The 25,923-nt window shown below is 35.4% G+C and overlaps 1 long non-coding RNA gene across 1 annotated transcript in view; it reads left to right on the forward strand.

The window, feature by feature from the left end:
• LOC106502907 overlaps positions 1-25,923 on the forward strand; it is a 207,456-nt gene that overhangs the window by 165,041 nt on the left and 16,492 nt on the right. Inside the window, exon 2 of the long non-coding RNA XR_001919523.1 lies at positions 3,453-3,546. This is a non-coding gene — a long non-coding RNA (uncharacterized LOC106502907). The remainder of the gene's footprint in view (positions 1-3,452; positions 3,547-25,923) is intronic.

Here is a 25,923-nt window from a genome sequence, read left to right on the forward strand (position 1 = left end):
TAAAAATTCTGTCTTTGTATTTAAACAGAGCAAATGATGATATTAGAGGAGCTTCCCCACCCCCACCCCCACCCCCACCCCCACTAAGTTAGGGACAAAAAATTTTCTTTTTGAGACTTTGAAGACATGTTTCTAGTTACATATGAGGTTTTAAGTTAAATTTTCATTATAGAATATAACCTAGTTTTCTCTCTTTTTTGGCCACAATATATATTATATATATATATACATATACAATAAAATGATTATATTGATTACCTATACAGTTTACTTAGAAGGCTAGTAAGGCTCACCAAAATATATAATCCATAAACATTATCTTAGATTTAGCTATGTTGATGTATTGCTTAAATCCTATTTACCCTAAGTTTAAAGTTATTTTTTACCAGTGGATCTTGAGATTATCTTTTAAGATTAGAAATATAACTCAGAACAAATTCAAGAGGTATTTTTATAAATGTCAATGATGATGTTCTGGTAGTAGACACTGTTCATAAAGACTTAGAGACCTGTTTTACAGGGATTGGAGACCTTTTATATTATAATCACCAGAGACATCTATAAAAATAGAAACTCCTTGGCCTTAGCCTAGTTTTTCTGAATCAAAATCTCTGGGCAGGACACCTGAGAATTTATATTTTAAAGTAGTACTTTTGGTCCTTAAGGGCATTATAATTTAAATTCACTGTAACTACCATTTATGCTGTGCTTGGATCCATGTAATTTAAGATATTATAGGTTTGTGTATATTTGTGTGTGTGATGGAAGTTTTGAAGTCATTTTAAATATTGAGTAGTCCGATTAGCAAGTATCTTACTAATTTCCATAAACATCTGTAGGCAATATTTTTTAAGTTAGTGTCTTATTAGTTATCTGTAGAAATTAAGTCGGACAGTTGCAGTGAGATTGTTTCTTAACCAGTAAAATATCCTTCCTTAACGCTTTTGAAAATTAGCTAGGTTCTAGCCCCATGTGATACCAATTAAAATCTGAATATTTAAGGAAGAGACTGAGTCTCCATACGTTTAGAAGTGTCCCACATGTTTTTAATGTGTAGCTGCAATGAATCAAGGATATCCACTTTTGAACAAAAGGAACAGTGGTGTTCCTAGTCAAAAAATTATTGATTGACTTTGGAATCCATAGTACTCAAAACCACATGCTAAATGTATGGCACTGTGGCATCTAAATTCTGTTTCCCTAACTGCTTGTCTCAGGCTTATTTACACAATCAGAGGAAATCGAAATCAAAATTATTTCAACAAAGCATTTTTTCTGAATAATCCCAATTCTCTATTAGACGGCAGTTTCTTTTAAAAGGCCTCTGCTAAGCTTAACTAGGTGATGTAAAGCACTGGTTGGTCAGTTTAAGTGATAAAGATTGAATAATTTGATGCTCAGATAATAATGTGTCTGCCTACAGTGTGGGAGACCCAGGTTCAATCCCTGGGTCAAGATTTTCTGGAGTAGGAAATGGCAACCCACTCCAGCATTCTTTTATTTATTTATTTATTTATTTATTTATTTTAATTGGAGGCTAATTACTTTACAGTATTGTGGTGGTTTTTGCCATACATTGACATGAATCAGCCATGGGTATACATGTGTTCCCCATCCTGAACCCCCCTCCCACCTCCCTCCCCATCCCATCCCTCAGGGTCATCCCAGTGCATCAGCCCTGAGCACCCTGTCTCATGCGTTGAACCTGGACTGGTGATCTGTTTCACGTATGATAATGTACATGTTTCAATGCTCTTCTCAAATCATCCCACCCTCGCCTTCTCCTCCAGAGTCCAAAAGACTGTTCTTTACATCTTTGTCTCTTTTGCTGTCTCATATATAGGGTCATCGTTACCATCTTTCTAAATTTCATATATATGCATTAATATACTGTATTGGTGTTTTTCTTTCTGACTTACTTCACTTCGTATAATAGACTCCAGTTTCTTCCACCTCACTAGAACTGATTCAAATGCATTCTTTTTAATGGCTGAGTAATATTTCATTGTGCATATGTACCACAGCTTTCTTATCTAGTCATCTGCCAATGAACATCTAGGTTACTTCCATGTCCTGGCTATTGTAAACAGTGCTGCCATGAACATTGGGGTACACGTGTCTCTTTCAGTTCTGGTTTCCTTGGTGTCTGTGCCCTGCTGTGGCACAGCAGGGTTGTATGGCAGTTCTATTTCCAGTTTCTTAAGGAATTTCCACTCTGTTCTCCATAGTGGCTGTACTAGTTTGCATTTCATCAACAGTGTAAGAAGATTCCCTTTTCTCTGTGCCCTCTCCAGCATTTATTGTTTGTAGACTTTTTGATAGCAGCCATTCTGACTGGCGTGAGATGGTACCTCATTGTGGTTTTGATTTCCATTTCTCTGATAATGAGGGATGTTGAGCATCTTTTCATGTGTTTGTTAGCCATCTGTATGTCTTCATTGGGGAAATGTCTGTTTAGTTCTTTGGGTTATTTTTTGATTGGGTTGTTTATTTTTCTGGCATTGAGCTGCATGAGCTGCTTGTATATTTTTGAGATTAAGTCTTTGTCAGTTGCTTCATTTGCTATTATTTTCTCCCATTCTAAAGGCTATCTTTTCACCTTGCTTATAGTTTCCTTTGTTGTGCAAAAGCTTTTAAGTTTAATTAGATCCCATTTGTTTATTTTTGCTTTTATTTCCATTACTCTGGGTGGTGGGTCATAGAAGATCCTGCTGTGATTTATGTCAGAGAGTGTTTTGCCTAGGCCACTCCATTATTCTTGCCTGGAAGATCCCATGGACAGAGGAGCCTGGTAGGCTACAATCCATTGGCTTGCAAAGAGTCTGATACGACTGAGCAACTTCACTCACTCACTTCACTTTCCATGAAGATAGACTATTTAGCTAATTGATTTCTATGGTTCTGACTTTTACAGGCAACTCAACGGTAATCAAGAATATATTTTTGGTAATTATCCATTCTAAACAAGAAAAGTATTTTCTAGGGTAGGGCTACATTCCTGTAGAACATCAGAATTAATGTGTTTAAAATTATATTTCTTCAAAATGTTGATAAAAACTAGGTTAGCAAGATAAAATTGGTACTATAGAAAGTACTAAACTCTGTGTTGTTGTTGTTGAGGTACTAAGTCTTGTCTGACTCTTTGCAACCCCATGAACTACTATATGCCAGGTTTCCCTGTACTTCACTATCTCCCAGAGTTTGCTTAAATTCATGTCCACTGATGCTAAACTCTATGCCAAGGATCAAAATGTCAAAGTATGTTTCACAAGCCTTTCTGATTCTTCTAAAGGAAAAAATTATTATTATCATTTAATTGCATAAAATATGTCCTACAGTAGACACCTCCCTTTGCCCATACTTATAATTTTAAGATTTCCTTTAATATTTTAAAGAAATGAAAAAAATTTACAACCTCAAAGTCATGATATTTTCTTATGTTTTTCTTTTAGATGAATATTGAGGATATCATTTTCTGCATGTGGGAAGTAGATATTGAAGGTTATCTGGTTTACAGACAAGATCTTTAAAAAGTAGACACTGAAGGTAAGTAATGACTATAGCCTCATAAATAATCTAATTTAAATGGTTAGGGTTGCCAAATTATAATTTAACTTGCTAAACTTGCTTACTTTTTTGTCACTGGCCCTGACAACCACATTCATTCATATTCAGACACAAATTGTTATGCCTTAATACCATCTTGACAGAAAGTATCAGATTTCATTTATAATGAGCAGTTGATAAAATTGATGTATTATGGAAGAATGCAAACTAATTAAAAAGAATGAAGAAGATATTAAGTAGCATCCATCAAAACTGGGTGCACAACTCAGAGTTTAACTTGAAAAAATAATTTTTCAGAACCTGCTATGCACTGTATTTTTTAATAATATTTATGTCCTTAACTATGTTAAGAGCTTGTTTTTTAACTAGTCCAAAAAAAAAAAAAAACAAAACAAACCCTGTGACAGTTTCAAACACTCAGTATTACTTCTGAATACCTAACTTCTTTTTCACTATATCTTGAGCTCCTGGAGATTTGTCTTGACCTGATACCCTTTCACTTACCATATTTTGTTCATGTCTCCCATGACTGCTTACATGCTTATGTTACTAAGTAAATTCTGAATATATTTGGTAAAACTTTGAGTGAGATACAGAGTACAAAATGCAAAAAGGGTACTTTAAATAATTTTGTGTGGTTCAGGAGGGAGGTGACACGGGACTATATGGCTGATCCTTGTTGATGTATGACAGAAAATGACAAAATTCTGTAAGGCAATTATCCTTTAGTTAAAAACATTTTGAAAAATAATAATTATTTTGTGGGTCAGATAGCTACAGTGGAACCTTGGAGAGTGTGTAACCTCTTAATGGGGCACTTCTATTTAGCTCTAAAATCCTTTCTAAGTGGAAATAAGAGACCAGTAATATCAAATCTCATGACTTTTTTCCAGAAGAAACCAGAAATACAGAATTTGAAAAGTCCTAATTTTTTCGAAAACAGCATAAAACTTCCTGTGCCAGTATCCACTTTTGCTACTGCGTGAATCACATAAAACAGTATACAACCTCTGGTGCAGAAATTATTTTCCTTTGTTCTATATTTCTTTATTCTTGTAGAGTTCAAGTACGTAGAGTTTATTTTTTCTCCTTAATTTCTGATTAGCATCTTAGTGATGTTTTGCTATTTTTTTATGATAAATATTATTGTGAGAAATGACTTTTCTTGAAAATATAAATGATATTACTTATTTATAATTCATCTATACTTTTATGTGGCGAGTTAGTTGCTTAGAATAGCTATTCAATTTTTTTCTGAATTATAATAGCTATGCAGATATTTTTTAGTTCCTTTATCTCCATAGTCATAGATCCTTCTTATTTTTTTTAAAAGAGAGGTTCTCTTTTTACTGTACCATTTGCATAGAAAATAGAGTTAATCACAGTCCTTAGTTCAAGGCACACTGTCGTCACTGGTCAATGCAAAGCACTTATTTGTATATTTTCTTTTATTCTCATTTCTATTATCATGCTGCTGACCTGGACTCATAGGAAATCATTCTGATATGTCATCTAATATCTGTTGCACTTTTCTCTTTTGTTTGTATGTATTTTTATAACATTGTTTTATATGTTTTTTAATGGAAAATTTCATATAAAAAAGAAAAGGGAGCATAATATCATGAACTTTTGTGTGCCCATGTCTCAGCTTCAACAGTTACCTCATGGCTGAACTCATCTTAACTATATCTCTATCATGCCTTCTCCCCCACTTATACACATGAAATTTTAATATGCATAAATGGATTGTGCTGTGTATCTCATGGTACATTATTTTCATACATTATTGTATTTGGTTAGCAGATATTTTATTTAGGATTTTAAAATCTACATTCTTAAGTGAAATATACTATACTTTTTGCTTCATTTTTCTTGTCTGGTTTTGCAGTTAGGATTACACCAGCCTTATAAAATGAGATGAGCAACTTTTTACTCTTTTTTATTTTCTAGAATAGCTTTATGTAATATGAATTTACTATTTCTTTATTGTGTGCTTTACATATGTAAAGTATCTGGTTGAGAGATATCTTGAATGCTATTTATGTCTTTAATGCTTTTCGATCTATTTAAGTTTTCTCTTCAGCTTTGGGTACCGGTAACACGTGATGGTCTCTCCACCTACCAGTGTACCCCAGACCCACTTTTCTTTTAGTCAGGAAATACTTGGACAGTCTCAGTGTCCACATCTGAGCCATGTAATAGTCACTTTCTTTTTGAACTGACCAGGAATTTAACGTTTTAACCCTCATTATTGGCCTGATATGCCCAATCTTGCTTGACTTAAACTCGCACTGACGCATACCTAGATTAATCCTGAGCTCCATGGTTTTCTACTATTCTATAACCAGAAACTTTGGTTAACAGTGCTCTTAACTGACGTCTTTACATTTCTTAAAAACTTTTTCATACTGGTTATGTGTCTCGAGGCTGTGTAAAAGGTAAATATTTTGAAAAAGACTATGTAAGGTTATTATGTTCAGGGAAGGTAAGTTTTCAGAAAAAAATAGGCAGTCATCTAATCTAATGACCTGTACAGTATATACCAAATTATAATTAACTTTAGAAGATTTTCACTTATCTCCAGAATTTGAAACTTTCTTATAATTATTTTTTATTGGAAGAATAATTAAAGGTATTTTTTAACAAAAGCAAAAAGTAATAGAGAGCATAAGCAGAGAGTTCACAGATCCAATAACAAAAGGAAATGATCAATAAGCATAATAGTTATTATAATTTTTGATACATTTTAATGTTTATACCTAAGATCTTATTTCAGTTTTTCTTACATGCTTTCATAGTGTACTTTATTTCTTTTTAATCCTTTCTTTCTTAAACTTTATATATCTCCCATAAAAAGAATCTTACAGGGCCAAGATGTGTAATGGACTTAGAGGCCTTATTAAAGAATTTAAAGTTTAGATTTTAACTATTCAAGAAGCCATTTGTAGGTTTTGAACCTACAAATCACATGGAATGGATGTGCTTTGTTAAATTTAAAATATCTTTAGAAAACATAGCTATGACTTCAGTATTTGTTTTAAAAGCAACTCTTTAAAAGCCATAAAATAATAGATTTGTAATTTTTACTAAAATTTTTAAATAATTAGAAAAGTCGATAAATTCAAAGGTAGTTCAAAACCTAAGAATTAATAGTTGGTAGCTACAACAAGGAAGATGCTGATTTTCTTAACATACAAAGAGTGTCAACAATTCAATATGGAAAAGACAACCCATTTTTATAAAATACTTAAACATATAGTTTACAGGACTTCCCTGGTGGCTCAGATGGTAAAGCATCTGCCTACAATGCAGGAGACCTGGGTTCAATCCCTGGGTCGGGAAGATCTGGAGAAAGAAATGGCAACCCACTCCAGTACTCGTGCCTGGAAAATCCCATGGATGGAGGAGCCTGGTAGGCTACAGTCCATGGGGTCACAAAGAGTCAGACACGACTGAGCGAATTCACTCACTGATAGTTTATCAAAGAAGAAATGCAAATGACTACCAGACATGAAAATTTCAATTTTCCAGCCTCTGTTGCATTGTAGTAACATTTTTCTATTGAACAGTTGCTTCCTAACGCTATGTTTTGCTATTTCTTTTCATTTGCTTAGAGCACCCTTGTTATCAATGCTCTGCTAGTCTTCCTTTCATTATTCATGACTGGATGTAATGGTTTTACCTGGCGTGCACATGGGGTTGTATGTATGTGTTGGTGGAAAGGGTCTGGGTATTGTTTCAAGTTTGCTTTCCAAGGACTAGTCTTCTCTGCTGCCACAGGCACAAAATGTTTCCTGTAAAAATGACTTGTTTGTGTACTCTTTGTGTAGCTCCTACCTTCTTTACTTTTCTAAGTCTAACTGGGTCTACTGGATTCTGCTGCCAATTCAACTCACCTCTGTCCCCATACCTGTGATTACAGACAAGGCCTGTGGCAACTTAGGGTGTGTTATGTACCTTCAGGGCATACTTTTTGCCATCATTTTCTGAGATCCACACCATGGTGTCCTTTACCACTACATTTCTCCTAAATTGCTTCTCTTCGTTTATTCTCTCATGTGGCTCCTATTAGGTTTCAGCTCCTTTTGCCTATTTCAGCATATGGGTATTACAACTGAATCCTAACATTACTGAAAACATATTGAATTGGTTTCTTCATAAAGATAGAAAAGGAAACAGACGGGGAGGGATGTATAGGACACAAACAGGAGATGAGAGAAAATTAATAAAGCAATCAACTCTAGAAGCAAAACTAATCCAGAGGACTCTGGAAACATGTTGTAAAATGACAGAAGATGAGCTGGCCAAAACAAACTTCAATAGATACTTTAAATATAAAATGGAAGATAGCCAATAATGTGATGCTGAATATCTTTTTTTCTAATTCTTAGAGAATTGCACATCAGAACTACAATGAGGTATCACCTCACACCAGTCAGAATGGCCATCATCAAAAAATTGCAAGCAATAAATGCTGGAGAGGGTGTGGAGAAAAGGGAACGCTTTTGTACTGTTGGTGGGACTGTAAATTGATACAGCCACTATGGAAAACAATATGGAAATTCCTTTAAAAACTAAGAATAAAACTACCATATGACCCAGCAGTCCCACTACTGGGTGTATATCCTGACAAAATCATAATTGAAGAAGACACACATACCCCATTGTTCATAGCAGCACTCTTTACAATAGCTAGGACATGGAAGCAAGATGCCCATCAACAGATGAATGGATAAAGATGTATTACATACACACAATGGAATATTATTCAGTCATTAAAAAGAACAAATTTGAGTCAGTTCTAGTGAGGTGGATGAACCTAGAGCCTATTATAAGGAGTGAAGTAACTTAGAGAAAAACAAATACAGTACAATATTAACGCATATATATATAGAATTTAGAAAGATCGTATTAATGAACCTATTTTCAGGAAAGCAATGGAAATGCAGATATAGAGAACAGACTTGGGGACACAGTGGAGGAAGAAAGGAATGAGAGGAACAGAGAAAGTAGCATCAACATATATGCTGAAAAGTGAAAGTCACTCAGTCGTGTCCGACTCTTTGCAACCCCATGGACTGCAGCCTACCAGGCTCTTCTGTCCATGGGATTTTCCAGGCAAGAGTACTAGAGTGGGTTGCCATTTCTTTATCCATATATATATATATATATGCTACCATGTGTAAAATAGATAGCTGGCTAGAGGTTGCTATATAACACAGGGAGCCCAGCCTGCCACTCTGTGATGACTGAGAAGGGTAGGATGAGGGGAGGGGAGGGATGGGATGTATGTATAATTACAGCTGATTCATGTTGTTATACAGCAGAAACTAATATAACATTGTAAAACAATTTCCCTCCAAGTAAAAAATAAATTAAGAAAAAGATGAAACTGGAAAGAAGAGAAGAGTGACTAGATATTATGGAAAGTACTTTTAAGGATATAAAAAATTAAAATGAGCAGAATGAATAAAATAAACCAAATAAATAATTAAATAATTATAGAGAAAATTTTGTGTGTTAATATATGAAAGTAGGTAAATTGAGATAGACACTAAAGAAAAAAGAGAATAAATATTTAAAGTTAAAATTTAGTATCTTTTGTAAAATAGAAGATAATTTGAATCCACATCTGGAAAAGGCCATGGGAAATTAACCTAGAATTGTCAATACTAAGACATAGCTTCATGAACTTACAGACTTCAAGCATGAAGAATGATTAAATTATTGATTGGAAGGTAAAGGGAGAAAATATTGGATCTTCTCTCTTATTTATCCACATCAACTCTTCGGGCAGTTGACAGTCGAGTAACATCTATATGAGCATATAGAAATAAAAGCATTTTATATTTTAAATTCTAAATGTCTTCAGGTATAAAGACTGCAGATAGTTTTGAACTCAAAGAATATTGGTTTGAAAAAAATTAGAAGATGAACTACTGCCACTTTCATTGAAATAACTTAAAAATTACCACAGAAAGATGAGCAGTGAGCACTGAAAGGATTTAACTATAAAACACAGATGAGAAAAAAATTGATAACACTGTATTCTATTCCCTTAAAATAGAAATGACATATTACCTTGACCTCTTTTCTCTCCTTTTCTTACTGGGTTTTGTAGTTTAACTTTGTTGATTTCCACTTCTTTAATACTTACAAGTCAAAGAATGTCCATGAAGGTGCAAATAATAAAAGTATAAGCAGAGTTTAACAGTTTAGAGAAAAATACTAAAAAAATACTAACTGAAATATAGTGAAAGAAAGAAAGAGAAGGACAGAGTAACAGGAAATATGCTAATATCTTTATTGCTTGTAGAAGTAAACTAATAAATTTTGAATAGCAAAATAAAAAACAAAGCTGTATAAATTATATGTTAATAAATACAGAGTTTCATAAAGTTATCATTATAAGACCATAACTACTGGAAAAAAGATAAGTATAGAGAAACTACACATGAAGAAAAATGAGATAACTAATGTTAAAATATTTTCTTTAAAAAAAATTCCTAAAACAAATTAAAATATTAAAAAGAGTGAAAAGCAATTAGATGCTAGGTGTCACAATTATTATTTAACATTGTACTGAAGGGAATCAGCCAAGAGAAAACATTAACGTCAATGGGTTTTTGGCTTGTGTTGGTATTTTAGACAGTGGATTTCGGACTAAATCACAGAGGAAAATGCCATATGCAAGTAACACAATAAATTGCTTTGAAAATGTTGAAAACTAAAGGATAAAAAATTAAGCCAGCTAAAGGCAAGCAACATTCAAAAAACTAAGATTGTGGCATCTGGTCCATCACTTCATGGCAAATAGATGGGGGAAAAGTGGAAACAGTAACAGATTTCGTTTCTTGGGCTCCAAAATAACTGTGGATGGTGACTGCAGCCACAAAATTAAAAGATGGTTGCTCCTTGGAAGAAAAGTGATGACAAACCTAGGTAGCATATTAAAAGTGGAGACATCACTTTGCTGACGAAGGTCTATATAGTCAAAGCTATGGTTTTTCCTGTAGTCCCCTACGGATGTAAGAGTTGGACCATTAAGAATTCTGAGTGCTAAAGAATTGATGCTCTCAACCTGTGGTGTTATACAAGATTCTTGAGAGTCTCTTGGACTGCAAGGATATCAAAATAGTCAATCCTAAAGGAAATCAGCCCTGAATATTCATCAGAAGGACTGATGCTGAAACTGAAGCTCCAGTACTTGGTCTACCTCATACAAAGTAGTGACTCATTGGAAAAGACCCTGAAGCTAGGAAAGATTCGGGGCAAAAGGAGAAGGCGGTGACAGAGAATGAAATGGTTGGATGACATCACTGATTCAATGGACATGAGTTTCCGCAATCTCAGGGGGACAGTGAAGGACAGGGAAGCCTGGCATGCTGCAGTTAATGGGGTCACAAAGAGTTGTACGTGATTGACAGACTGAACAACAACAAAGGCAAGCAAATACTTAATGTCAGACCAGATGAATCAACTCAAACATCAAATGAAACAAATAAAGTCATTTTTAATACAAAAAATGCAGTTCACAATGAAGATGTAGCAATTACAAATATCTACAAACCAAATAATAACATGGTGCCAACATTTACAAAGCAAAAACAATGCAAGTACAAGGGAAAATAGTCAAAAACACACTAGACTTGGAAAGTTTATTCATTCTCTCAGTCCAAAACAGGTCAGCCAGGCGTGGAGGTGAGGGAAGAATGAGGAAACACTGAAAGCATTTGCACGAATCAGGACCTTTGCAAGATGCCCACTGTAATGACTATTATTTAACACTGTGATGGGGGGAAAAGCCAAGAGAAAAATGTTAAAACTTTGAAATGAAATGTAGAAAGATGAAGTGAAAAGCTGTGTGCAGATCATATGATTATATACCTAGAACTGCCATCCAGTGGATTTCATTTAATCAACTGACAGATGACTAGAAATAATAGAATTCACTAAGTTATTGTACTACAAGATCAATGTATCCATATAGGTAATTTTCATGTATAACAGTAATTTTAGATTAAGCCCTAGTGCCATATTTTGCCTACATATATTGTTTATGTGCCACAACCTAAGAATATTGTTTATTATTTTCCTATGACTTCTATAACAATTATCACAAATTTAGGGGTTAATACAATAGATTTTTATTCTCTCACAGTTCCAGAAGCCAGAAGTCTTAAAGCAGTGTCAATGGGCCGAAATCGAAAGCAAGGGCTATTATTCCTATGAAGGTTCTAGGGGAATCCCTTCCTCACCTCTTCAAGCTTTTGGTGGCTGCTGGCAGTCCTTGGCTTATGGCCACAACATCACTTCAACCTTGGGCTCCATGGCCACATTGCCTCCTCATTTCTGTGTGTCTGATTTTCTCTTATAAGAACTCTTGTAATTGCATTCAGGGTGCACCTGGATTAATCCAAGACAGTGTTCTCACATATATTAGTTACATGTTCTTTATAATTTAATTCTCTCACAGCAACCTAATTGAAAAAGGCTTTATTGGTGTACAAAATTACAAAATGAACAGGATTATAAACTTCAGCAATAGGTTTAATAAATGCAAGAATATTGAAAATGATAAAGATGGCATCTCATATCAGTGGGAAAAAATGTATTGCTTAATACATTTTGAGACAACTGCACAGCCATCTGGAAAGAAAAGCTGAATCCTTATCTCACACCATATGCCAAAGTATATTATAAATGGATCAAATACTTAAATGTAAAATATTACATCACAGAGGTACTCAGCAAACACAGGAGTGTTTTTTTTTTTCTTATGACTTTAAAGTAGAAAATCTCTTCAAAACAAGATCTAGAAGCCACAAAATGACATGATTAATAAATTTGATCACATTTTTCAACACACACACAACCAAACTCAAAAGACAAACTATAAATATTAAGAAACGTTTGTAATTCTTACTGAAGTGGCTAATTTTTAAAAAACTATTTTATTATAGTTGATTTACAAAGTGTTCATTTCAGATATATAGCAAAGTGACTCAGATATATATCACTTTAGTTCAGTGCTCTGGTGTGTTCGACTCTTTCCGACCCCCTGAATCACAGCACACCAGGCCTCCCTGTCCATCACCAACTCCTGGAGTTCACTTGGACTCATGTCCATCAAGTCAGTGATGCCATCCAGCCATCTCATCCTCTGTCGTCCCCTTCTCCTCCTGCCCCCAATCCCTCCCAGCATCAGAGTCTCTTCCAGTGAGTCAACTGTTCGCATGTGGTGGCCAGAGTATTGGAGTTTCAGCTTTAGCATCATTCCTTCCAAAGAAATTCCAGAGCTGATCTCCTTCAGAATGGACTGGTTGGATTTCCTTGAAGTCCAAGGGACTCTCAAGAGTCTTCTCCAACACCACAGTTCAAAAGCATCAATTCTTCAGCACTCAGCCTTCTTCACAGTCCAACTCTCACATCCATACATGACCACTGGAAAAACTATAGCCTTGACTAGACAGACCTGTGTTGGCAAAGTAATGTCTCTGCTTTTGAATATGCTATCTAGATTGGTCATAACTTTTCTTCCAAGCAGTAAGCATCTTTTAATTTCATGGCTGCAGTCACCATCTGCAGTGATTTTGGAGCCCAAAAAGATCAAGTCTGACACTGTTTCCGCTGTTTCCCCATCTATTTTCCATGAAGTGATGGGACCACATGCCATGATCTTCGTTTTCTGACTATTGAGCTTTAAGCCAACTTTTTCACTCTCCTCTTTCACTTTCATCAAGAGGCTTTTGAGTTCCTCTTCACTTTCTGCCATAAGGGTGGTGTCATCTGCATATCTGAGGTTATTGATGTTTCTGCCGGCAATCTTGATTCCAGCTTGTGCTTCTTCCAGCACAGCGTTTCTCATGATGTACTCTGCATATGAGTTAAATAAGTAGGGGGACAATATACAGCCTTGACGTACTCCTTTTCCTATTTGGAACCAGTCTGTTGTTCCATGTCCAGTTCTAACTGTTGCTTCCTGAACTGCATACAGGTTTCTCAAGAGGCAGGTCAGGTGGTTTGGTATTCCCATCTCTCTCAGAATTTTCCAGTTTATTGTGATCCACACTGTCAAAGGCTCTGGCATAGTCAATAAAGCAGAAATAGATGTTTTTCTGGAACTCTCTTGCTTTTTCCATGATCCAGCGGATGTTGGCAATTTGATCTCTGGTTCCTCTGCCTTTTCTGAAACCAGCTTGAACATCTGGAAGTTCACGGTTCACGTATTGCTGAAGCCTAGCTTGGAGAATTTTGAGCATCACTTTACTAGCATGTGAGATGAGTGCAATTGTGCAGTAGTTTGAGCATTCTTTGGCATTGCCTTTCTTTGAGATTGGAATGAAAACTGACCTTTTCCAGTCCTGTGGCCACTGCTGAGTTTTCCAAATTTGCTGGCATATTGAGTGCAGCATTTTCACAGCATCATCTTTCAGGATTTGAAATAGCTCCACTGGAATTCCATCACCTCCACTAGCTTTGTTCGTAGTGATGCTTTCTAAGGCCCACTTGACTTCACATTGCAGGATGTCTGGCTCCAGGTGAGTGATCACACCATCGTGATTATCTTGATCTTGAACATCTTTATATATATATATATATATATATATATATATATATATATATATATATATGCATGCTACTGCTGCTAAGTCACTTCAGTCGTGTCCGACTCCATGCAACCCCATAGATGGCAGCCCACCAGGCTCCGCCATCCCTGGGATTCTCCAGGCAAGAGTACTGGAATGGGGTGCCATTGCCTTCTCCATATATATATATGTATATATAAAATATATATAATGTTCTTGGTGGAATATAAATTGACACAAATCATATGGAGGGTAATTGGCATATATAAGTTTTATATAGCAAAGTGAGTCAGTTTCATATAGATACAGATATATTCTTTTTCAAATTCTTCCCTATTATATATTATTACAAGATAGTAGATATTGTTCCTGCTGTTATACAATAGGATCTTATTATTTTTAGTCTGTTTTATATATAGTGGTATGTATCTGTTAGTCTCAATGCCTGATTTATCCTTCCTCTTCTTTCCTCTTTGGAAATGATAAATTTTTTCTATGTCTCCGAGTCTGTTTCTGTTTCGTAAGTCCATTTGTATCATTTTTTAGGTTCCGCATATGAGTGGTATCTTATATTTGTATTTCCTTTTCTGACCTTCACTTAATATGATGATCTCTAGGTCCATCCATATTGCTGTAAATGGCATTAATCCATTCTCTTTGGTGACTGAGTAATATCCTTCATGTGTATGTACCACATCTTCTGTATCCATTCCTCTGTTGATTGACACTTGCATTGCTTCCATATCTTGGCTATTGTAAATAGTGCTTCTCTGAACATTGCGGTGCATATATCTTTTTGAATTAGACTTTTTATCTTTTCCAAATATATGTTCAGGAGTGGTATTGCTGGATCACATGGTAACTCTGTTTTTAGTTTCTTAAGAAACTTCCATACTATTCCCCACAGGGGCCACATCAATTTACATTCTTACTAACAGTATAGGAACTTTCCATTTACTCCATACCCTCTTCCTCATTTATTAATTATAGGCTTTTTAGTGATGGCCATTCTGAACAGAGGTGATTCCTCATCATAGTTTTTATTTGCATTTCTCTAATAATTAGCAACTTTAAGCATTGTTTCATGTGCTTATTTGCAATCTGTACGTCTCCTTTGGAAAACATCTGTATGTCGTCTTCTTTCTCTTTAGGTCTTCTGCCCATTTTTTGATTGAGTTGTTTATTATTATTTAGTTGTATGAACTGTTTGTGTATTTGGAAATTAAGCCCTTGTTGGTCACATCATTGGCAAATATTTTCTCTCAGTTCGTAGGTTCTCTTTTTGTTGTTTTTGCTTTCTTTTGCTGTGCAAAAGCTCGTAAGTTTGATTAAGTCCCATTAGTTTACTTTTGCTTTTATTTATTTTCCCTTGGGAAATAAAATTGTCCTGAGAAAATATTGCTACAGTTTATGTCAGAGAATGTTTACCTATGCTCTCTTATGAAAAATTTATGGTATCATGTCTTTTAAGTCCTAAAGCCATTTTGAGTTTATTTTTGTGTATGGTGTGAGAGAGTATTTGAATGTCATTGATTTACATGTGGCTGTCCAACTTTCCAAACACCAAAGTGGCTGTTTTTTTAACTAAACCTAAAAAATACAAGAAGATAAAAGACCAATTTTACTATCAGACAAATGGCAGAGTATATAAACTATTTACAGAAAAAAGAAATACATGCCTCTTAAGCACATGAAAATTTCAACTTCACTCTTAATAAAAGCCACTGTGAAATAGTACTTGTCACATATTGGGATTTCCCAAATTCTTAAAATTAGATATAATAGTTTTGGTCAAAAGGGAGGCATTATTTTCTGTTTCTGGTAGAAATTAAATTGACACAAATCATATGGAGGAAAATAGGCAATATCTGTCAAAATTAGAAAAACGCATTTTCCATGGGCCTAGTTAATTACTTCTTGCAGTTTATCCACTGATATATTACTTTTGAGACAGGTAGAAAGTTATTCTTAGCAATATTTAATACCAAATGTTGGTGAAACCTAATGTGCATCTATATAGGACAGATTTAACTGTGAGATATCCAGATGAAATACTATGCAGCTGTTAAACCAGGAAGCTTGTTATTTTTCATAAAGGAAAATCTTCATGGTCTACTCCGTTTTTCAAATTATACCTAAAAGTACAACCTTACCGATGCCTAACAGTACATATAGTATAATAGGGGAACAGAATATTCATGTATATATGCTTATTTATGCAGAAAAATCACTGCAAGGACACCCAAGGAAATAATATCAGTGATGACATTATTTCATGGGGAGAGAATAAGAATTAGAGAGCCAGAATGAGAGATAAATATTACTATAAAATATTTTAACCCTTAGAAATTATTAAAATAAATATCTATCTTAACTACTTATATTAAATGAGTAAACTTTTGTTCACTTTTTTCTCAAATATTTATTGAGGACCTGCTTTTTGCCAGCACTGTTTTAGGTTTTGGGATTAGTGGACAAAACATAAAAATCTGAACCCTTATGGAGCCTACATTCAAGTGGTGAGAGACAGACATTTGAAAATAACCATGTGCTATACTTAGTCGCTCAGTCGTGTCCGACTCTGCTATCCCATGGACTGTAGCCCACCAGGCTCCTCTGTTCATGGGGATTCTCCAAGCAAGAATACTGGAGTAGGTTGCTTTGCCCTCCTCCACGGGATCTTCCCAACCCAGAGATCAAACCCAGGTCTCCCACATTGCCAGTGATTCTTTATCATTGAGCTACCAAGGAAGCCCAAGCTATCAGATCTCTGTGTCTGTGTATTATGTATATCTATATGTGTATGCTGCTGTGCTGTGCTTAGTTGCTCGAAAATAATCATATACATATTGTTGTACCTCAGAAAATAACATGTATTATAAGAAAAAAACAAAAAGTATAAAACAGGGTAAGTTTTGGAGGAGGTGTTGCAACACTTAATAGGATTAGCAGGGTAAGTCTTATCAAAAAAAGAGCAGATTAAATGAGAGTCTTACAAGAAGCAAGGGATTTAGTCATGTGGATATGTGAGGAAAGAATGTTCTGAGGTAGGGAGAACAACCAGTGTAGAACCATTGGGAAAGGAACATGTCAGATGCTCTAAATGCAAGGGTTAGAGACCAGTGTGTCTTAAGCAGCGGAAAAGTGGTAGATATGAGGCCAGAAAGATAATGATATCAATCAGACTTTCTCTTAGCAGAGGAGTAACATGGTCTGACAAATTTTGAAAAGCTTACTCTGATTTTACCTATTATATGTATTACAAATAGACTGATGGGTGGTAAGAGTAAAAGCTGGGAGGTAATTTGGAAATAATTGCGCCTTAGACAAGGAGTTGAAGTGATGAGAAGTTATTGGATTTTGGATGTAATTTGAAATTGCCAGCTGGATTCCTGACAGACCAGATGTGGAGTGCAAGAGAGAGGACTCAAAGAAGAGAAGGTGTGAAAACGTTATCTAGGAAAATGGGAGTTTGAATGGACTAGGAAGTTATACTGATTGGCTGAAAGTGTTAAGAGCCCACTTGAGTTCTTCCTGAATTTAAAAATGAGTCATGGGTTTTTCTGCAGTTAATTCAGCTGCATGACTTAGGTCTCATCCCTTCCTAAAAAGTAGATCTCTGTGGAATAATGGAAGGATAGCCTTGTTAATTTTTTTAAAGTGATTATAGAATATTATATATATAATGTTCTCATCTTAATAATTGTAAAAGGAATGCATATATGCTGATTTATGTTTATACTAAATTTAGATAGTTTCCCCAGAGGTTTAGCTGAACATGATTTTTATATGTTAATTCTAGACATAAATGCATGAGCATCAAATGATCCTCAATAAACCGTGTTTCTTAATTTTACTGTATTTTAACAGGTGGCAAATAGAAGATAGGTCTCAATTTAAAACTTAAGATGAGTAGAGAAGGATGGGCTGGGAGTTTGGAATTGACATGTACACACTGCCATGTTTAAGATGGATAACCACCAAGGGCCTACCATATAGCAAAAATAAATAAATAAAAATTGAGATGACAGACTGGTAATGAGCATTTTAAAGGCAGGAATACATTTTAGAGTGTTTTCTTATTTAATCTTTTTTAAAAATTAAGCTTATATTATGCAATTTAAAAGATAAACATGATACTTATTTTCAACTTAGTATATAAATTTTTATGGATTTTATGTGTTTCTAATGATCTGTTTACCTAAAATGCTTAAAAGTTTCAATGTGCAAAACTTTATGAGACTATGAAACAAATGCTTAAGAAAATATCAAGAGACTTGAAAGAATTAACAGCCAGATTAAACATCTAGTGAACATAGCTGGTAAGAGAACATAAAAGGTGAGGGAGTTGAAAATGAAAGGAGGCAAATATCAAAGACTAATCAAACATATACAGGAGATTTAAATAATAACCCACAATCAATAGCAAAGAGGGAAAGTGTATAGGATTCATCTAGAAGCAATGTAAGGCGTGATGTTGGATACAATAGTTAGACATTGAATGAATACACCATGTACCATGTGGTAGAGAATCTTCACTTAACAATATACAAGCTCTCTTTTCGAAATTTTCTGTATGAGCTGCTTCCAGGAAAAAAACAGAAATATATCAACAATGGGACCCTCTAATAGCAGGTACTAAGTTACTATCAAATTGCCAACATCCACTGGATCATCAAAAAAGCAAAAGAGTTCCAGAAAAACATCTATTTCTGCTTTATTGACTATGCCAAAGCCTTTGACTGTGTGGATCACAATAAACTGTGGAAAATTCTGAGACAGATGGGAATACCAGACCATCTGACCTGCCTCTTGAGAAACCTGTATGCAGGTCAGGAAGCAACAGTTAGAACTGGACATGAAACAACAGACTGGTTCCAAATAGGAAAAGAAGTACGTCAAGGCTGTATATTGTCTCCCTGCTTATTTAACTCATATGCAGAGTACATCATGAGAAACACTGGGCTGGAAGAAGCACAAGCTGGAATCAAGATTGCCAGGAGAAATATCAATAACCTCAGATATGCAGATGACACCACCATATGGCAGAAAGTGAAAAGGAACTCAAAAGCCTCTTGATGAAAGTGAAAGAGGAGAGTGAAAAGGTTGGCGTAAAGCTCAACAGTCAGAAAACGAAGATCATGGCATGTGGTCCCATCACTTCATGGAAAATAGATGGGGAAACAGTGGAAACAGTGTCAGACTTGATCTTTTTGGGCTCCAAAATCACTGCAGATGGTGATTGCAGCCATGAAATTAAAAGAACGCTTACTCCTTGGAAGAAAAGTTATGACCAATCTAGATAGCATATTCAAAAGCAGAGACATTACTTTGCCAACAAAGGTCTGTCTAGTCAAGGCTATGGTTTTTCCAGTGGTCATGTATCGATTTGAGAGTTGTATTGTGAAGAAAGCTGAGCACTGAAGAATTGATGCTTTTGAACTGTGGTGTTGGAGAAGACTCTTGAGAGTCCCTTGGACTGCAAGGATGTCCAACCAGTCCATTCTGAAGGAGATCAGCCCTGGGATTTCTTTGGAAGGAATGATGCTAAAGCTGAAACTCCAGTCCTTTGGCCACCTCATGGGAAGAGTTGACTCATTGGAAAAGACCCTGATGCTGGGAGGGATTGGGGGCAGGAGGAGAAGGGGACAACAGAGGATGAGATGGCTGGATGGCATCACTGACTCGATGGACATGAATCTGAGTGAACTCCAGGAGTTGGTGATGGACAGAGAGGCCTGGCTTGCAGGGTTTCATGGGGTCAGAAAGAGTTGGACACGACTGAGCAACTGAACTGAACTGAAGTTATTATCTGTATTTAGTGAGTCACATATGTAGTGTTCTTAGATTTCAGTCATTGAACACTGTGACTAAGAATAAGATTTATAATGAAGCATATAAATGGATAAAAGGATACAATTTATCATTTAGTATATGGTAATATATTGTGTTTCCATGGGTAGGGTTAATACAAGTCTATAGTGGCAATTCTTAAAGGAAAAAGATTCAGAAATACAAAAGGTTTGTTTTTCCCTCAGTACATTTTGGTGGTAAAACCTGACTGACCACTTATGTTCATTGAGAATTTATAAGTTCTTTATGACCATGTACCAGGTAAGTGGTTAATATCCAAAATATTGGAAGAACTCAGTACAACTCAATATTGAGCCAAAAAAAATGAACAGTCTGTTTAAAAAATTGCCTTAGGACCTGAATGGGCTTCCCAGGTGGCACAGTGGTAAAAAATCCACCTGCCAGTGCAGGAGACGCAAGAGACAGGGATTCAATCCCTGGGGTGGGAAGATCCCCTGGAGTAGGAATTGGCAACCCACTCCAATATTCTTGCCTGGAAAATTCCATGGACAGAGGAACCTGGATGGCTACCATCCATGGGGTCACAAAGAGATAGAACTGAGCGTGTGTGCACATGCGCACACATGTACACCCACACAGGACCTTAATAGTTATTTTTCAGAAAGACATGGGTGGCCAACAGGTACATGAAATGGAGTTCAGCATCACTAATCATCAGGGAAATGCAAATCAAAACCGCAATGAGGTATCACCTCATACCTGTAAAAAAGGCTGTTATCAAAAGCAAAGAAACAAAAAATAAAGAAATAATGCCTTGGCAAAGATGTGGAGAAAAGGGAAACCTATGGTGGAATGTAAATTGGTACATCCCTTATGGAAAAAAATGAAAATAGACCTACCATATGGCTCCATATCTGTGTATATATCCCAATTCTGGAATATATTGGAAGGAAATTAAATCATTACCTCAAAGTGTACCTGCACACCCATGCTTATTGCAACATTAATCACAAATAACCACAACATGGAAACAACCTTTGTGGTCATCAGTGAATGAGTGGACAATGAAAATGTGATATATATATATATGAAAATGTGAGATATAACATGGCACATATATATTTATACATGAATATATATAGATACAGATACATGAATATTATTGAGCCATTTTTTAAAAAAAGGAAATCTTGCCATTTGTGTCATGGATGTACCTTGAGAGCATTATGCTTAATGAAATAAGTCACACAGAGAAAGACATGATTTCACATATAATATAGAATCTTTAAGAAAAAAAGCCAGACTTGGGGAAACAGATTAGAAGGGTGATTGCCAAGGGCTCGGAAGTGAGGGAAATGGGGAAAGGGTACAAATGGTCGAAGGGTACAAATTCCCAGTTATAAGCAGAATAAATTCTTGGGAACTGATATTTAGCTTGGTGCCTATAGTTAACAGCAGTGTATTATATACTTGAAAGTTGCAAAGAGAATAGATCTTAAATGTCCTGACCTTAAACACACACACAAAATATAATTAGGTGAGGTGGTGGATGGGTTAACTAACCTTACTGAGGTAATCGTTTTGTACTATGTGTATCAAATCATCACATTGTACAGAAATATATCAGTTATATCTCAACTAAGCTGGAGAAAATAAACATGTCCTCTAAGGAAAAAAAATGTTACTTATTATGTGAAATTATTTATGTTGTATGTTTATATCAAAGGGTGAATATTCACAACATATAATATGAATGTCTTTGATTATGAGCTGCTAACTAGACACTATTGGCTGGTATTAGAAGTAAAACTCAGTAAATGCATCAAATTAACCTTTCTAAATCTGAAAAACTCCAGATTCACTTTTCCCCAAGAGTTTCTAAGAGTAAATTCTAATGGTATTCATCCACAGAGACATGAGGCTTTTGTTTTTCTCTTTACAACCTTCAATGCTCTTTGAATTTTACCAGTGTTATTGACTACTGTAATAAATTTTTTAAAATAAACTTAGAAATAAACATATGATAGACTGTCTCGTAAGCTATGGAGAAAAGCTCAGTTTGCTCTTTGCTCTATGACATGACTTTTAAGTGGGTAGTATTCTCAACCAAGAGCCCAGAGAAAGGGGCGCATACTGTGCTCTAGAGTGGGTAGGATGGACTGTATAAATTTGGGTCTTGGACAAAGTCTTAAAATATGAGGGAGTAAAGATGGTTAGAGAACAAGAAAAGTAGTGAAGAGCAAACCCAAAGAAAGGGTGATACTAGATGAAACACACATAGTGTATAATGTGTTTGTTTGGAGCTTCTTGCTAATTGTATAAATTTGTTTACTTTTACTTTATATTATGCAAATGTAGCTTAATATCTGTGTATGGACTTGAAATTCTGCAGTGTAGAGTTAGTAGAACTTCCCTCGCTTTATTCCACATTAATGAATTAATCGATGAATTTTAAATAGCTGGCATGTTGTACAATTGTGAAGACATGAAATAAAGGCATTGTACTGTGTTTTTACTTCACCCATTACTATAAGACTTCATTTCTTCTAGGTGAAATGTGTGAAGAGAAACAAGTTTGTGATCTTGCTGTATACCTAATTCTTGTTTTACTTTGTAGCTGTCAGTTAGTTATTTTAACTTGTCTACCAGCATCACTTAACTACTGGTTATTTTTATAGATTCTTTTGTGTATTTGTCACTTATATGGACTCTTCATTTCCCAGCTTTTCTCTTTAATCATTACTTTACTTAGAAAATTTAAACCAAAACTTTTAATAACAAATCAACTACTTTAATGAAGTATGTCTGTGTGCTTAGTAGCTCAGTCATGTCCGACTCTTTGCGACCCCATCAGGCTCCTCTGTCCATGGGAATTCTTCAGGCCAGAATACTGGAGTGGGTCCCCATGTCCTCTTGTTCATGAAGTATAAAGTTAGTAGAAATAATGTCACCATGTGCCTCTGTTCTGTAAGTTATAGTAAAAGAATTTATTTGAAGCAAATTTTAATTGTGTCTCCAGCAATGTTTCTGCATAAGATTTATTCAACATCTTTTTTGTATTTAATATAGAAAATTTCCAAATGTTATATTTACCTTTGTTATTATTTCTCATTTTCATTAATATCTGTATAAGATGTTACAGTGCCTTCATTTAATTTTCCATGAATGCAAAAGGTTTTTTATCCCTCCAGGTTTGTTGGGATATAACTAACATATAGTATTGTGTAAGTTTCAAGTGTACAGCATAATGATTTGACTTAGTACATCGTGAAATGATTGCCACAATAAGTTTAATAAATATCCATCGCCTTGTATAAATAGAAAGAAATGTTTTTTCACTTGTGATGAGAAAGAACTCTTAGGCTTCACTTTCCTGGCAACTTTAATATATAATATACAGCAGAGTTAATCATGTTACTCATATTATATTTTACATCCCTAGTATATTATTTATTTTATAAATGGACGTTTATCCATTTGCCCTCCTTCGTCCAGTTTCCTCTCTCCCTCTGGTAACCACACATCTGTTCTCTTTTTCTATGAGTCTGGTTGGTTGTTTATTGAAGTATAATTGACCTGTAGCACTAGATTAGTTCCTGGTGACAACTCAGTGATTCCATATTGCTATTCCTTATAAATTTATCACAGTAAATCTAGTTTCTGTCTGTCACCATACAAATATATAGTACATTATTTTTTTTACAAGAACACTTCAAGATTTGTTACTGCTGTATTACAGGTGAAAAGGCTATTTTACGTAAGAGAGGATTACCCTCGGGTATATAATGAGTTAATGATTTAGGGATTCTGATCAGTTTTTTTTTTTTTTTCACTTTTTCCCCCCAAATGTGGTACATTTTTATTGACTGTATTTCCCAAGCTATGTGTTTCATTCCCATGACTCATTTGTTATAAGTGGAAATTTAGTACCTATTAAATTTCCTCACCTTTATCACTCATTTCCCGCCCCACTCTGGCAACCGCTTGTTTGTTCTCTGAATCTGTGACTCTGTTTTGTTCTGTTTCTTCACTTATTTTGTTGTTTAGATTCCACATGAAATAATTTGTGTTTCTGTAATTTATTTCACGTAGCATAGGTTGATCCATGTTGTGACGGACAGCCAGCTTTCATCCTACTTTGAGTTCAGTTCAGTTGCTTAGTTGTGTCTGACTCCTTGCAACCCCATGAAATGCAGCACACCAGGCTCCCTGTCCATCATCAACTTCCAGAGCTTGCTCAAACTCATGTCCATCGAGTCGGTGATGCCATCCAACCATCTCATCCTCTGTCATCCCCTTCCCCTCCTGCCTTCAATCTTTCCCAGCATTAGGGTGTTTTCTGATGACTCAGCTCTTCACAGCAGGTTGCCAAAGTATTACAGCTTCAGCTTCAGCATCAGTCCTTCCAATAAATATTCAGGGTTGATTTTCTTTAGGATTGGCTAATCCTAAGGAATTAGGATTTGTCAAGGGACTCTCAAGAGTCTTCTCCAACACCACAGCTCAAAAGCATCAGTTCTTCAGCACTCAGCTTTCTTTATGGTCCAACTCTCACATCCATACATGACTACTGGAAAAAACGTAACTTTGACTAGATAGACCTTTCTCGGCAAAGTAATGTCTCTGCTTTTTATTATGTTGTCTAGGTTGGTGATACCTTTTCTTCCGAGGAGCAGGAGTCTTTTAGTTTCATGGCTGCAGTCACCATCTGCAGTCATTTTGGAGCCCAAGATAATAAAGTCTTTCACTGTTTCCATTGTTTCCCCATCTATTTGCGGTGAAGTGATGGGACTGCAATGCCATGATCTTAGTTTTTTGACTGTTGAGTTTTAAGCCAGCATTTTCATTCTCGTCTTTCACTTTCATCAAGAGGCTTTTGAGTTCCTCTTCACTTTCTGCCATAAGGGTGGTATCATCTGCATATCTGAGATTGTTGATATTTCTGTCGGCAGTCTTGATTCCATCTTGTGCTTCATCCAGCCCAGCATTTCTCATAATGTACTCTGCATAGAAGTTAAATAAGCAGTTAAATAAGCATCGTGCAACACATTCCCGTGGGCTATCTGTTTTACATTTCGGAATATATGTATGTTTTCATGCTATTCTCTTAATGCGTCCCATCCTCCGCTTTACCCACTGTGTCCATAAGTCTGTTCTCTATGTCCGTGCCTCCATCACTACCCTGAAGATAGGTTCATCAATACCATCTTTCTATATTCCATATATGCATTAATATATGATATTTGTCTTTCTATTTCTAACTGACTTCACTCTGTATAGTGAAGATTCTTCCACCTCCTTAGAACTAGTTCAAATGCATTCCTTTCTATGGCTCAGTAATAGTCCATTGTATATATGTACCACAACTTCTTTATCTCTTCATATGTTAGTGGACATCTAGGTGCTTCCATGTCCTAGCTATTGCCCAGTCTTTAATAGGACTTTGTTTGTTGTTATTGTTGTTGTTGTTAATGAGTTGTATATTTTAGATATTAACCCTTCATCATATATATTGCTTGCAAATGTTTTCTCCCATTCAGGATGCAGTCTTTTCATTTTGTTGATAATTTTCTCTTCCTGTGTGTAAGTTTTTAGTTTGACATGATCCCATTTGTTTATTTTTGCCTTTGTTTCCCTTGCCTGAGGAAATGTGTCCCAAAAAATATTACTAAGACTGATGTCAAAGAGCATATTACCTGTATTTTCTTTTGAGAATTTTTATGACTTCAGCTCTTAAAGTTAAGCCTTTAGTATATTTTAAGCTTCTTTTTGTATATGGTGTGAGAAAGTACTCTAATTTGATTTTTATGCCTATGGCTGTCCGATTTTCACAGCACCATTTATTGAAGAGGCTGTCTTTCCTCCTTTCTATGTTTTTGCCTCGTTTGTCACATATTAATTGACCATATAAGGATGGGTTCATTCTAGACTTTCTGTTTTGTCGCCATTAATT

This window comes from Capra hircus, chromosome 2, assembly GCF_001704415.2.
Source record: "Capra hircus breed San Clemente chromosome 2, ASM170441v1, whole genome shotgun sequence".
Taxonomy (NCBI): Eukaryota; Metazoa; Chordata; class Mammalia; order Artiodactyla; family Bovidae; genus Capra; species Capra hircus.